The sequence below is a fragment of the Pan troglodytes genome, chromosome 4 (genome assembly GCF_028858775.2).
Source record: "Pan troglodytes isolate AG18354 chromosome 4, NHGRI_mPanTro3-v2.0_pri, whole genome shotgun sequence".
In the NCBI taxonomy this organism is placed as follows: domain Eukaryota; kingdom Metazoa; phylum Chordata; class Mammalia; order Primates; family Hominidae; genus Pan; species Pan troglodytes.
The window spans coordinates 73,764,759-73,780,545 of record NC_072402.2 but is presented as its reverse complement, the minus strand read 5'-3'; the positions used below and the strand labels follow the sequence as shown (position 1 = coordinate 73,780,545).

At 38.1% G+C, this 15,787-nt stretch overlaps 1 protein-coding gene and 1 pseudogene across 17 annotated transcripts in view; one reads left to right on the top strand and one right to left on the bottom strand.

The window, feature by feature from the left end:
• Positions 1-15,787, bottom strand: part of RICTOR (RPTOR independent companion of MTOR complex 2) — a 135,387-nt gene that overhangs the window by 82,949 nt on the left and 36,651 nt on the right. The window lies entirely within an intron of this gene.
• On the top strand, positions 1,141-1,370 carry LOC129144064 (androgen-induced gene 1 protein-like; annotated as a pseudogene).

Here is a 15,787-nt window from a genome sequence, read left to right as displayed (position 1 = left end):
TCCTGTTCAAACACATAAAACATGCAGTATTAAAACTTCACAACTTTGGCTCTTGGTTTAAAGTCTTACCCTCCATCCCAAATCTATTAATTTAAATGACTTCAAAGTCTGTGACGAATCCAATTAATTTCACATCTCTACTCCCCTGTACCCATGGTCCAGCTCTGTATCATTGCCTGGAATTACTCAACCACAAAATCTTAAATCTTGCTATTATTTGAATGTGTTCCCCCCAAAGTTGTGTTGGAAACTTAACCACTAATGTGAAAGTGCTGAGAAGTGGGACCTTTAAGAGGTGATTAGGTTATGAAGACTCTGCCCCCATGAATGGATTGTTAAGGAGGAAATGGGTTAGCATGAGAGTGAGTTTGTTATAAAAGCTTTTGGCTCTCTCTTGCATGCAACACCCCCACCTTGCTTGTGCTCATGCTCTCACAAGCATCTCTCCCCTCACCGCACCTCCAGTGCTCTCTTGACCTTCCAGCATGGGATGACATGGCAAGAAGGCACTTACTAGATAAAGGCCCCTCGACCTCAGACTTCCCTGCCTCCAGAACTGTGAGAAATAAATCTCTGTATTTTATAAATCTCCCAGTCTCAGATACTCTGTTACAGCAGCATGAAACAGACTAAGAAAAATCTCAACATCACAACTTTCACTTGTAGCATGGCTACAATGTAGTAAAAGGGACCAAATATACTGTCCATGTTTGAGTAAACCAGAAAATTAGATAAAATATATAGATGGTCTGTGACTTACAACGGTTAGACCTAATTTTTCAACTTTACATGGTGCCAAAGCAATACACGTTTAGTAGCAATTATACTTCAAGAACCCATAAAACCATTGTTTTTCAGTATAGTACTCAATATATTACATGAAATATAATACATCTTATTATAATATAGGCTCTGTGTTAGATAGTCTTGCCCAACTATAGGCTAATGTAAGTGTTCTGAGTATGTTTAAGGTAGGCTAGGCTAAACTAAGATGTTTGGTAGATTAGGTACATTAAATGCATTTTTGACTTAAGACATTTTCAACTTAACAATGCATGTATTGGGACGTAACCCCATCAGTGAGCTGTGGAATTTTAAGCTGCTTAACATACGTGTAACTGGAAACCCCAAAGAAAAGAAAGAATTGAGGGAACAGAGCAATTACTTGAAGAAATGATGGATAAAGGCCACCCAGCCTGCCCAGGCCTATTGCAAACATGGCTCTTGTTACCTGCCAGGTGCTGCCAGTGGTGTTTCTGCTGTCTTACTGCTCTATCCTGTGCAACTAGAAGGTCATCAAAATGATCTTGCATCAGACCCATGAGGGGAGTTGGAAATTGCTGCTGTTCATTGTTCTGTGTTGCAGCTAAAGGCCTGGCTGCCCTAGAGCAGCACCTTCTGAACCATTCACTATTACCTGGTAGCTGGGGGACAGATGGAGGTGGGGTGCAGCCAGGTGGTGGACTATTTGGAGGGAGACACAAAACTGCTTCCAAGAAATGACACAGGAAAATCTTAACTAACAATAGCATCAGACAAACTTAACTATGAATGGCCTGAAACCCATTCACCCTCAAGATGCTTTCCTGAGCACCCACTGTGGGATAAACTTGCTGCAACTGAAGGAAACAGTGTATTGTCTAGCAATTTGGAGCTTCATCTGGAAGGACCCAAATCCTCCACATAAGAGAGAGAAAGTACCTAATAAAGTCTTATTTGCAAAAAAAGAAAAAAGTGATGGATGAAAACTTTCCAAATTTGATGAAAACAATAAACCAATAAAATGCTCAACAAGCGCCAATCACAAGAAACATGAAGAAAACCAGACCTAGGCAGATTATAATCAAATTGCTCAAAACCACTGATAGAGATAATCGTAAAAGTAGCCAGATTAAAAAAAAGAAGTTACATAGAGAAAAACAAAAACAAACAAACAAACAAAAAAGGATAATGGCGGATATCTTATCCAAAACAGGATAAAACAGAAGACAGTAAAGCAACATCTTTAAAATAATGAAAGAAAAAATGCTTTAAAAAATACTTGCTTTACAAAAACAAGCCAAGAAAACTAGACCTAGGCAGATTATAATCAAATTGCTCAAAACCACTGACAGAGAAAAATCTTACAAGTAACCAGATTGAAAAAAAAGAAGTTACATAAAGCAAAGCAAAAAAAAAAGATAACAACGGATTTCTTGTCCAAAACAGAAGACAATGAAGCAACATCTTTAAAGTAATGAAACAAATGCTTTAAAAATATGCTTCACAAAAACACGCCATGGGCCAGATATGGCCTTATAGGCAGTAGTTTGCCACCTCTGGAATAGAGTGTCAATTTCTTCAGATGGCTATAAACTATTAAAATCTTCACCATCCTATTTGTTTTAAATAAAAACAAAAGCACAATTTTTAAAATACATTAACAAGTTTTTGATATTTTAGTTTAAGAGCCATTATGACTTCCTTTGAGACTTTTATCTGTTAACCAACGCAAGGAACTGTTGTGAATTAGTGTTTTCCTCGTCAAATGAAACTGTTTGCATTGTCCTGCTTTAAATTTAGCTTGCGTCTGCCTACCTTACTCCATTCTGTTATACTGGGTGTTGTCTATGACAACAAATGTGGTGTCAAAGCACTAAGTACACTACTTAGCTATTTCCAATTGCTTTGAAGTTGCTACACGCTGAGATCAATCATTGGATTTTCATGACAGATGAAATATTTTTAATGTAAATAAAATTCAATCTTAAGTGATTTAGTGTGGCAGTCCCCAACCTTTTGGACACCAGGGACAGGTTCTGTGGAAAACAATTTTTCCACGGACCCGGGGTGGGGATGGTTTTGGGATGAAACTGTTTCACCTCAAATCATCAGGCATTAGATTCTCATAAGGAGGGCGCAACCTAGATCCCTCGCATGTGCAGTTCACAATAGGGTTTGTGCTCCTATTAATAATCTAATGCTGCTGCTGATCTAACAGGAGGTGGAGCTCCAGCAGTAATGCTCACTCCCCTGCTGCTCACTGCCTGCTGTGCAGCCCGGTTCCTAGCAAACCACAGACCTGTACCAGTCCAGGCTAGAGACTTCTGGTTTAGCGTATGTCTTTATACTTAGAGATTTTGGGGAGTTATTTTGAAAGTTGAATGATCCATCACTGAGTGAGACTGGATCTATTAAAAAGAATTACAAGGGGCCATGAATAGGTCACTGTATTTAGTAATATCTTTTCACTGCTATAAATTGTATCTGTTTGAAAAGACTATAGGAGAATAATTATAAGCAAGTCAATGGCATTAAGATGATTTAACTATATTTGAGAAGTTCATAAAAATTTTATAACAACCCTCTAGATAATTTAGGACCTATGGTAGTTTGCAAAGTCAGGGTTGAGGTTCATAGAAGCTAGTGTGAAACTCATCTAATGGAAATGTATAATCTAAACATTTTACTTCAGTTTATCATTAGCTTGTCAGGCACCAAACAGATTAACTCGTGACAATATAGTTACTGCTATCTAATGATCTAACAGGACTAATAGTTACGATGATTAGTCTGAAAAGATAGATTCCTTACAAAGGTTTGCAAATTTTTAAATACTGCCTATTTTCTGGGTACAAACTGCAGCCATTTTTTTAAAACCACAATCTTGTTACAAAGCAAAATCTCATATCTAAGTGTATTCATTCAACAAGTATTAACTGAATGGCTATTATGATCAGGTACTGTTTTAAGTACTGGAAATATAGCAATAAACAAGACAACTCCCTCTCTAATGTATCTAACATAGAAGTGGAAGAAAACTGATTACAACAACAACAAACTGCATGCACATAATTTAAAAACTGACAGGTGGTGATAACTCAACAATGAGTCAAATGTTTGCCTAACGAAGATGTTATCCTTCTTAACCCAAACCAAAATGAATCAGCCTTTCTCCCTCCTTCTCCTCCTCAAAGCTTTCTCCTTTATATAATTACCAAGAACCTCCACCTCCCAGACAGTATTTGACTTCCAGATCAATTAAAACAGTATTAGGGCCATTTTAGACACTGAACTACCATCTAACATTCATGTGGTACAATGCTGCTGAGGAACTTTTTAACTTGAAATAACAGGTTAAAGTTTCCCTGGTAATAAAATGAGAAATCTCTGCTTTCTTCTTTACCTAGACCAGGGCTAGACCAGGTACTGAAAAACATTTTCTGTAACTATTTTCACTTTGCAGGCCATAAGTCTCCGTTGCAGCTATGCAACTCTAATGTTTTAGATCAGAAAGCAAGTGTAGAAAATGGACTTTTCACATGTATTAAGTCAGTTCATATACTATAAAACTAAATAATGGAGACCGAATGGCTTATTAAACAACAGAAGTTTATGTCTCATAGTTCTGCAGGCTGCAAGTCCAAGATCAGGGTGACAGCATGGTCAGGTCCTGGTTCCTCTTTCAGGTCGCAGACTGCCAATTTCTCACTGTCTCCTCACATGGTGGGGAAATGGGGCTAGAGAGCTCCCTGGGGTCCCTTTTTATAAGGGCACTAATTCCACTTGTGAGGGCTTCACCCTTATGACCTAGTTACCTCCCAGAGGCCCAGCTCCTAATACCAATACGTTATGGGTTAGGATTTTGACATATTAATTTTTGAATGACACAAACATTCAGTTCATTGCACTGTTCCAATAAAACAAACTTGGCTCTTGAGCTGCAGTCTGTCAACCCTTAGAGTGTCACCACTTAAAGTAGTGAGCAAGCTGAGATTGACATGATTTTTATATGGGGGATAGGGTGACTAGATATGGAAATAGCAAAAAGAAATTTAAAGAGAGGTTTACCTGTCTCTATTTCTTCCTACTCTGTGTTTCCAATTTTCCTTCTCTAAAACTGTCTACGGATAACAGCACTACGTGAAAAGTATCAGGTCAGAAATAAGATGATATTCTCTGAAGCCTTAAAGTTTAGAAAACCATCACTGTATGAGAGAAAAAAGGAAAAAATAACCAGACACAGTTGCTCACACCTGTAGTCCCATCTACTCAGGAGGCTGAGGTGGGAGGACTGCTAGAGCCCAGGAGGTTAAGGCTGCAGTGGGCAGTGATCATGTCACTTGTACTCCAGCTTGGGCAACAGACAGTGCAAGACCCTGTCTCAAAAACAAAACAAAACAAAACAAAACAAAAGGAAAAAATAAATGTGGGTAGCCTGCTATGATAGGCAACTACTCAAATGGAAGGAAGCAAAATACAAAAGAACTACTAGAATTACAGTGTCTCTTTTCCTCATATTGTGTAGACTGTAAATACTACATGTATTCCTGATCAATCTCTCTGGAGGTAATGCAGTAACTGCAGCAATTCCAAATATCCAGTGATTTAATATATTCAATTGTAGAGCTGAATACAATTGATTTCAACCATCTTTAATTTGATCTGTCTTCTCCTGTCCTTCCATCGAGGAGTTGCCTATTCTGCTTGTGACACTGTAGATACTCTGTGGTATTGTTTTTAATAGATGAGTTAAAAATTTAATGGATGACCAGGTGCGGTGGCTCACACCTGTAATCCTAGCACTATGGGAGGCCAAGGTGGGTGGATCACCTGAGGTCAGGAGTTTGAGACCAGCCTGACCAATATGGAGAAACCCCATCTCTCCTAACAATACAAAATAAGCTGGGCGTGGTCACGCATGCCTGTTAATCCCAGCTACTCAGGAGGCTGAGGCAGGAGAATTGCTTGAACCCGGGAAACGGAGGTTGTGGTGAGCCGAGATCGCACCATTGCACTCCAGCCTGGGCAACAAGAGCAAAACCCCATCTCAAAAAAAATAAAAAATAATGTATTACTCTCACATACTAATTACTATTATTAAGAAAAACAAAATGCAGATTTAGAGAGAAACCAAAATGTCAAGAGATTTATTTTCTTGACTTTACACTGCCTTATATGTTTTTGGAAGTGAGGACTGTATAAAACTTTAAGTATAGCTGAAAAGGGATAGGGTTAACACTTAATTACCCCCAAGGAGATAATACATGGCAATTCAAGGATTCTTGCAATTAGGAAAGTATATACATCAAAAATATTTTCAGAGAAGTTAATTTTAGGTGGTAAAAATTACTGATGATTTATTTTTATGTCTTGGACTAAATTTTACTTCTCTAAATGAGTATAAAAAACATGCACAAAATGAGAGGAACTGAAAAAAAATGAAGACTTCCTGGCTGTGACTAGATTAAAATAATTAATCTCTCTACGTTGCTTTTATAAGTAAAAATGGAAAACGTAGTTTAAAATAAATATAATAAATCTAAGTGTAATGTGTTTTATATGTGCTTCATTATCATGTATTGCATGGCACGTATATAGTATTCACCGGAGTATTATATATTAATGTCACCATAAGTTACACATATTTATGTTAAAGTTTATTTTTTAGAGTACTTCTGATGTTACATTATTTTGTAGACATTTTGAAAAATAAAAAAGCCAAAGAAAATTTTAAAAAATTACTAACACTTCCATCCTGCAGAAGCATTTTTACATATCACTGTTAAATATTTTTCTAAGTATACAGAACAATAGAAAGCAGTCTTAATTAGTATAAAGTTAATTATCTGACGTAAGTATCTAATTCTCTGCTCATCAAAAGACTATTAAGAAAATGAAAAGACAATCCACAAAATGGGTAAAAAACATTCACAGCACAAACATCAGACAAGATTTTAATAACCAATATATGACTATCATCTACAAATCAACAATAAAATAACCCATGTAAAAACAGGTAAAAGATTTAAATAGATGTGAAAGCAAAAGAGGATAAGAGGCCAAAAAGTATGAGAAAAGGTGCCTAACATCATTAACAGGAAAATGAAAATTAAAACCACAGAAGTACCATTACACACTTATAAGAATAGCTAAAATCAAGAAGAATGACAACATCAAATGTTGGAGAGGCTATGGAGCAACTGGAATTCTTACACACTGTTGGAGGAGCATGAAATATTACAACCACTTTAAAGAACTGTTGGCAACATACATCTGTCAATATTATGATTCTGTAATTTCACTCTCAGTTAGAAATACATGCCCACAAATATACTTGTACAAGAATATTTATAGCAGCCTTATTCATAACAGCCCCAAATTGGAAACAACCCAAATGTCCATCAACAGATGGATAAACAAATTGTAGTATATCTACATATTGGAATATTCATCAAAAATCAAAAGAACAGAGCTGTGTGCAGTGGCTCGTGCCTGTAATCCCAGCAGCTAGGGAGGCTGAGGCAGGAGGATCCCTTGAGCCCAGGTGTTTGAGGCTGCAGTGAGCTACGAATGTGCCACTGCACTCCAGCTCGGGTGCCAGAGCGAGACCCAGTCTCTTAAAACCAAAACAATATTAATAAGAAAAAAACAAACTACTTATACATACAACATAGATGAATTTCAAAAATGTTAAGAAAAAGAAGCCAGACACAAGAGTATATATTGTATCATTCTATTTGTATGCAATGCAAATATAAGCAGAAGTAATCTATGATGATAGAAATCAGATAGTGATTGCTGGAAGATAAAGTAACCAATTGGAAACAGGCAAGGGGGTTTAGGGAAGGGGATAAAAATATGTTGTATCTTGTTTGGAAGTAGTGGATAATTATTGAATGACACTTAAATGCATACTTAAAATATGTACATTTTATTTTGTGTTAATTACAGCTCAACAAAGATTAGCATATCATAAAACACTTTACATATTTAAACACACACATATACAAAGATACATAATACATACACCACCAAGAGAAAACTAACATATAAACCATTATTCACTAATTATTCATTTATTTATTTCTTGGCTCAATTCTCTGTATGTGCACAGGTACACACACATATGTATATATGTGTGTAAACATTAATATAAAATTGGCTTCAATATATGCTGCTTTATAACTTGCTGCAATAAACTATATTGTTATCTTTACCTGTCAATAAATAACACAACACAAAACTGATTTTTAAACAAATCTGAATCCAAGTACCTATAGTAAATTAATGACCAAAAACTGATGGCATGCACATGCTACTTCGGAGTAATGGAAAGGAAAAAAAAACCTTTGGAATAAAAAAGAACTGAATTCAAGTCTAGCTCATTCACCCCTAAACCATGTAGCCTTGGCTAAATCACTTAACTTCATGAGCATCCATTTTCTCTATGTAAAGTGGAAATATTTACCTACTTTAAAAATGCTTTTGCAAAATGTGAGCTATAACTTCCTTATTAGCACAGTGCCTAGCCCATAACAGCTACTCAATAAATAATGACTATAATTAAAAGTTACTTGTTTAGCATAACCAATTTTCACAGAGTAATCATGTGAAATTTATACAGCTGGCCCAGGCAAGTGTTTAACACATTAGTCTATTTAAATTAACTTTTATTATATGAGGGTTTTAGTAGTACATTACTTTCATGATCCAAGATTAATTCGTTTTTAAAGTAGAAACAATAATGACCTTCCAGAGCTATATTAATGATCACATTAGATATTCCATATAGAAATATTCAAACCATAAAGTGCTATACAAATACTAGAAATTATGACCCTCTTCCTCTTAGTGTGAATTACCTGAAATCATTTAATATGCAGGTAGAATTTGTTTTGCTTATATAACATATGACGTACTTTTTGATACATAATTCTATCTAAAACTGTTATTAATGAAACCTCAAACAAATCCTTAAACTTTTTTCAGTCATGCAAGAGTAGTAAATTATAATAAATTAAAGGAGTCAGGACAAATTTAATAAAGCCAAATATGCTGATAACTCAACAGGCCACTATGCTGTCATAAGTATATTCTCAGAATATATTCCCCGACATCTTACGGTCACTTCAAGGATCCCTCAATTCTTATCCACTATCCCATCACTTACCTAGCCTTTAATTTTCTATCACTCTTACCTAAACTCTCAGTAGTTTGGATGAGATGTCATTTACTCTAGAGCATTATCTGTGTAGCTCTGTAATTTCTAATATTTTCACTCTAAAACAGGACAGTAAAAAAACAGGTGAACAATTATATAACATGAACCAAGATTCTATGAAGGGTTTTAAGCTTTATGAGGACAAGGACATCTTGCTTACAATTATCTTCAAATGCCTACCACAGTCTCTGCCACACAGTAGGCTTTCAAGAATTATTTTTCTATATTAAATAATAAATATGTGAGTAAACATTTTTTAAGACCAGGTTGTTGTTGCTAACAGTACTCAGGAGGAGGAGGGTCCAACCAACATTTACTAAGCATGAAGTATATGTCTGGTCATGTACCAATTCCAGTAAGTATTGCTAATTATCCTTCCAATCGCCCTGTGAAGCAAAACACCAAGAGGACAGAGAAGAAGGAAAAAGAAACAACTATAAAAGGAGTATGTGAAAGGAGGGTGATATGCATATAACGGCTATCAGGCAGCATGAACCTAACAAAGCTTTAGTTCCTGTCATTATCTCTTCTTCTAGGCTTCATACAAGGTTTCTCACACTCATGAGCTCCTTCTAATTAAAATCACTTATAAAATGTTTTCTTGAAGGGCTGGAGGCTGACTAGAATCTTGAAGCAAATGTCTAAATATATTTCCATTTATCATCTATAACTGTTCAGAAACAATGATTATTACAGTTAATGACTGACCAGGTTTGTTGATAACCGCCTTAAAGAGGCACTGAAAAGAAAAGGCAGTTAAGCAAACTCTGAGTAATTACTGGTCCTTTAAATTCTTTTCCACCTTAAGGGAAAATTTCTCCTTAAAAGTTATCTTTGACATTTTCCTCTCCCTGATCTCTCACCTTCAACTGGCCAGCAAAGTGCTATTTACTCCTCTTTAAAGTTTCTGACATCTTTTCCTTTTTTTAAATTCTATCAACCACAGCCACATTTCAATTGCGCTCTTCTAACTCATACCTAAATTATGGCAAAAGCTGCACAATGAATTAATTCCCTGTGCTTATATTGCCTCTCTTCTAATCCAATCTCCAAGCCACCGTGAGATTAACTGTACAAATCTAACTTTTATCATTTTATCTACCTTCCTGAAAATTTCAAAGAGAAACTGGGACTGGGAGTAGAGCTGAACAATGTATTCTATGATGTATTTGTGAATACACATAAACAAATACTACAATATATCCAACTAGAAAAGTTGGGATACATACGCGACTTCAACAGTAGAACAAAATTAAACAATTACACAAATCTGATATGCAATTATGTCTTTAATATCATCTATGATTATTGTGAGCAGATATGACTAAAAGCATATGAAGATTACTGTAGTTAGCATTACTTTTGCAAAAGCCAGAAGCAAAACTGTCTCCACTAGCGAAGACACTGGGAGTCCATCTTCTCACCTTTATCCACAGGTACAAAAGGTGAGAAAAGCATTGCTTCAAACAATCTAACATTTCCTGAAATTCTAACAATTATTAATTTCAAAAAGTTATATAATTTAGTAGAGAAAGGCTGTATCCCAAGGAGACCATCTTCTGAGGGCCTCTAGTTTATGATAAAATAACTATGCAGAGGAAGTCAAAATTTGCCAAGAGAACCTATTCCATCTTTGGATAGAAAAATAGAACATTTTTTCTTTACTGATGCCAAAATCTGCCCCTTTGTAATTTTTGTCTATTTGTTCTGGTGTAACCATCTGGAATGCAGAGAACAAGTATTATCTTCCGTTTACATACTTGAAATAACCATGTTTCCTCTCAAGCAACTGAAACACATAATAATCCTTTGATCATTGGTATATTTTAAATATAAATACAATGGCAAAAATAGTAAAGAAAAACATGTCAATCAATTACAGTGGCAAGTCAATCAATTTAACTGGATTATAATGTTCCTAAAATGTTAAGTTTATCATACTAAAAACTGAACATGGACTTCATTTCTGGTTCCACACAACAGGAGCCTGGAAGTCATCACATCATTCTAACAACAAGTAAAAATCTGAACAAACTGAAAAATCAACAACTCTTCTTGAATTTGTAAGAGAACTGAGGACACAGGGCAAGCCACTACCCCCAAGATCATAAAGACAGACACAAGAATACAGGGAGTCACACATTAGAAAAGAGGTTCATGAGCAGAAACTGCTGGGAGAACCAGTGCCTAGGTAGGAAAACTGAAGTGCAATTAACCAACTGAATGTTTCATAGCTGTTTCAGAAAAACCACAAACCATGAAGCACTTCTTGAGAGGCAATGATACGGACAGAGACAGAGCAACATGGAGAGTAAGATGGCACTAGGTCCCTTTAACCTGGCATGCCGTTTGTTTCTCAACCCAACTTGGGGAACAACTTTGTCATTCTTTAGAAGTCTAGCTCAGACTAGATTAGTAAAGGTTTTTCCTAACCTACAAGCCCCCTTCTCTATACTCATGATACATTCTTCATACTAACATTACAGCACATATAACACATATATCTGATTTGTCAGGGTTCCAATTTACAGTTAGTGTACCACTGTAATTAATACCATCTATTTTCACTTCCCAAAGTATCCCAGGTTGTATTATAAATAACAACTATAAATAATATGATCGCCTTAAGTGTAAACTTCAACTGCAGTGTCTGTTTTTCTTAGGACTACATCTGCTCCATTATCTCCTTCCCCCAGAGACTAGAATTGTGTTGTTGGCTTCTTGTACCAGTGTCCTACTCTTTTTTTGGGGGGGGAACAGACTCTTGCTCTGTTGCCCAGGCTGGAGCGCTGGAGTGCAATGGTGGGATCTCAGCTCACTGCAACCTCTGCCTCCCGGGTTCAAGCGATTCTCCTGCTTCGGCCTCCTGAGTAGCTGGGATTACAGGTGTGTGCCACCACGCCTGGCTAATTTTTGTATTTTTAGTAGAGACAGGGTTTCACCATGTTGGTCAGGCTAGTCTCAAACTCCCGACCTCCTGATCCACCCGTCTTGGCCTCCCAAAGTGCTGGGATTACAGGCATGAAACACTGCACCTGGCCCACCAGTGTCCTACTTTTATAATAATGATGGCAGAAAGAGCTATGGCAATTTCTGCTGACTTGTAACATATTAAAATTGTCTTCCCTAAAGATGGGAAAAAGAGACACTGGGGACTAGTAGTCAGGGGAGGAGGAAAGATGACTGAGCACTGAAAAACAACCTATTGGGTACCATGCACACTACCTGGGTAATGGGATCATTTGTACACTGAACCTCAGCAACATGCAACTTAACCATATAACAAACCTGCACGTGTACCCCCGAAACTAAAGGTTGAAAAACAAACAAATAACTATATGTTTTTAACAATAAATAAATAAATTTTTCTCTCAAGGACTCCGGGATTCATATCTATTTTCCACCCCCTTCAATTCTGAATTATAAACTTACTTCATTTTATACTTTCCTCTTTCCGTGTACACAAAAACATCTGCCTTTCTTTAATTCCAAAGAATTGCTCACTTTGAATGATTTCGAGAAAAGGTTATAATTAATGGAAGAAAAAAAAAGTCCTTGCTGACAGTTTATCATTCTGTACCTTTGGATAAGTTAAACAAGTGACATCTACCAGGCCACTCCTGTGATTGTCTTAAAATTCTATTAAAAGCCATGTCTTTAATTGGTTTATTATCAGCATATTATTATATACTGTAACTGTCACATATAGATGAGGATCAATCTAGGTATAGAACACTAACAGAAAGTGAGCTAGATGTAGTTAATAATCCATTTGAACAGAGCATCTATTAAGAGTTGTATAATTTTGGGGGTGGAGCCAAGACGGCCGAATAGGAATGGCTCCAGTCTACAGCTCCCAGCATGAGCAACGCAGAAGACGGGTGATTTCTGCATTTCCAACTGAGGTAATGGGTTCATCTCACTGGGGAGTGCCGGACAGCGGGTGCAGGACAGTGGGTGCAGTGCACCGTGCGTGAGCCAAATCAGGGCGAGGCATCTCCTCACCCGGGAAGCGCAAGGGGTCAGGGAATTCCCTTTCCTAGTCAAAGAAAGGGGTGACAGACGGCACCTGGAAAATCGGGTCACTCACACCCTAATACTGCGCTGTTCTAATGGGCTTAACAAACGGCACACCAGGAGATTATATCCCACACCTGGCTTGGAGGGTCCTACGCCCACAGAGCCTCATTCATTGCTAGCACAGCAGTCTGAGATCAAACTGCAAGGCAGCAGCGAGGCTGGGGGAGGGGCGCCCGCCATTGCCGAGGTTTGAAGAGGTAAACAAAGCAGCCCAGAAGCTCGAACTGGGTGGAGCCCACTGCAGCTCAAGGAGGCCTGCCTGCCTCTGTAGGCTCCACCCCTGGGGGCAGGGCACAGACAAACAAAAGGCAGCAGTAACCTCTGCAGACTTAAATGTCCCTGTCTGACAGCTTTGAAGAGAGTAGTGGTTCTCCCAGCACGCAGCTGGAGATCTGAGAATGGGCAGACTGCCTCCTCAAGTGGGTCCCTGACCCCCGAGTAGCCTAACTGGGAGGCACCCCCCAGTAGGGGCAGACAGACACCTCACACGGCCAGGTATCCCTCTGAGACAAAACTTCCAGAGGAACAATCAGGCAGCAGCATTTGTGGTTCACCAATATCCACTGTTCTGCAGCCACCACTGCTGATACCCAGGCAAACAGGGTCTGGAGTGGACCTCCAGCAAACTCCAACAGACCTGCAGCTGAGGGTCCTGACTGTTAGAAGGAAAACTAACAAACAGAAAGGACATCCACACCAAAAACCCATCTGTACGTCACCATCATCAAAGACCTAAGGTAGATAAAACCACAAAGATGGGGAAAAAACAGAGCAGAAAAGCTGAAAATTCTAAAAATCAGAGCACCTCTCACCCTCCAAAGGAACACAGCTCCTCACCAGCAACGGAACAAAGCTGGACGGAGAATGACTTTGATGAGTTGAGAGAAGAAGGCTTCAGACGATCAAACTACTCCGAGCTAAAAGAGGAAGTTCGAACCAATGGCAAAGAAGTTAAAAACCTTGAAAAAAAAATTAGACGAATGGCTAACTAGAATAACCAATGCAGAGAAGTCCTTAAAGGACCTGATGGAGCTGAAAACCATGGCACGAGAACTATGTGATGAAGGCACAAGGCTCAGTAGCCGAGTCGATCAACTGGAAGAAAGGGTATCAGCGATAGAAGATGAAATGAATGAAATGAAGCGAGAAGAGAAGTTTAGAGAAAAAAGAATAAAAAGAAACGAACAAAGCCTCCAAGAAATATGGGACTATGTAAAAAGACCAAATTTACGTCTGATTGGTGTACCTGAAAGTGACGGGGAGAATGGAACCAAGTTGGAAAACACTCTGCAGGATATTATCCAGGAGAACTTCCCCAATCTAGCAAGGCAGGCCAACATTCAGATTCGGGAAACACACAGAACGCCACAAAGATACTCCTCGAGAAGAGCAACTCCAAGACACATAACTGTCAGATTTACCAAAGTTGAAATGAAGGAAAAAATATTAAGGGAAGCCAGAGAGAAATGTCGGGTTACCCACAAAGGGAAGCCCATCAGACTAACAGCGGATCTCTCGGCAGAAACTCAACAAGCCAGAAGAGAGTGGGGCCGAATATTCAACACTCTTAAAGAAAAGAATATTCAACCCAGATTTTCATATCCAGCCAAACTAAGCTTCATAAGTGAAGGAGAAATAAAATACTTTACAGACAAGCAAATGCTGAGAGATTTTGTCACCACCAGGCCTGCCCTAAAAGAGCTCCTGAAGGAAGCACTAAACATGGAAAGGAACAACCGGTACCAGCCACTGCAAAAACATGCCAAATTGTAAAGACCATCAAGGCTAGGAAGCAACTGCATCAACTAACGAGCAAAATAACCAGCTAACATCATAATGACAGTATCAAATTCACACATAACAATATTAACCTTAAATGTAAATAGGCTAAATGCTCCAATTAAAAGACACAGACTGGCAAATTGGATAAAGTCTCAAGACCCATCAGTGTGCTGTATTCAGGAGACCCATCTCATGTGCAGAGACACACACAGGCTCAAAGTAAAGGGATGGAGGAAGATCTACCAAGCAAACGGAAAACAAAAAAAGGCAGAGGCTGCAATCCTAGTCTCTGATAAAACAGACTTTAAACCAACAAAGATCAAAAGAGATAAAGAAGGCCATTACATAATGGTAAAGGCATAAATTCAACAAGAAGAGCTAACTATCCTAAATATATATGCACCCAATACAGGAGCACCCAGACTCATAAAGCAAGTCCTTGGAGACCTACAAAGAGACTTAGACTCCCACACAATAATAATGGGAGACTTTAACACCCCACTGTCAACATTAGACAGATCAATGAGACAGAAAGTTAACAAGGATATCCAGGAATTGAACTCAGCTCTGCACCAAGCGGACCTAATAGACATCTACAGACCTCTCCACCCCAAATCAACAGAATATACATTATTTTCAGCACCACACCACACCTACTCCAAAACTGACCACATAGTTGGAAGTAAAGCATTCCTCAGGAAATGTAAAAGGACAGAAATTATAACAAACTGTCTCTCAGACCACAGTGCAATCCAACTAGAACTCAGGAATAAGAAACTCACTCAAAACCACTCAACTACATGGAAACTGAACAACCTGCTCCCGAATGAGTACTGGGTACATAACGAGAGGAAGGCAGAAATAAAGACGTTCTTTGAAACCAACGAGAACAAAGACACAACATACCAGAATCTCTGGGACACATTCAAAGCAATGTGTAGA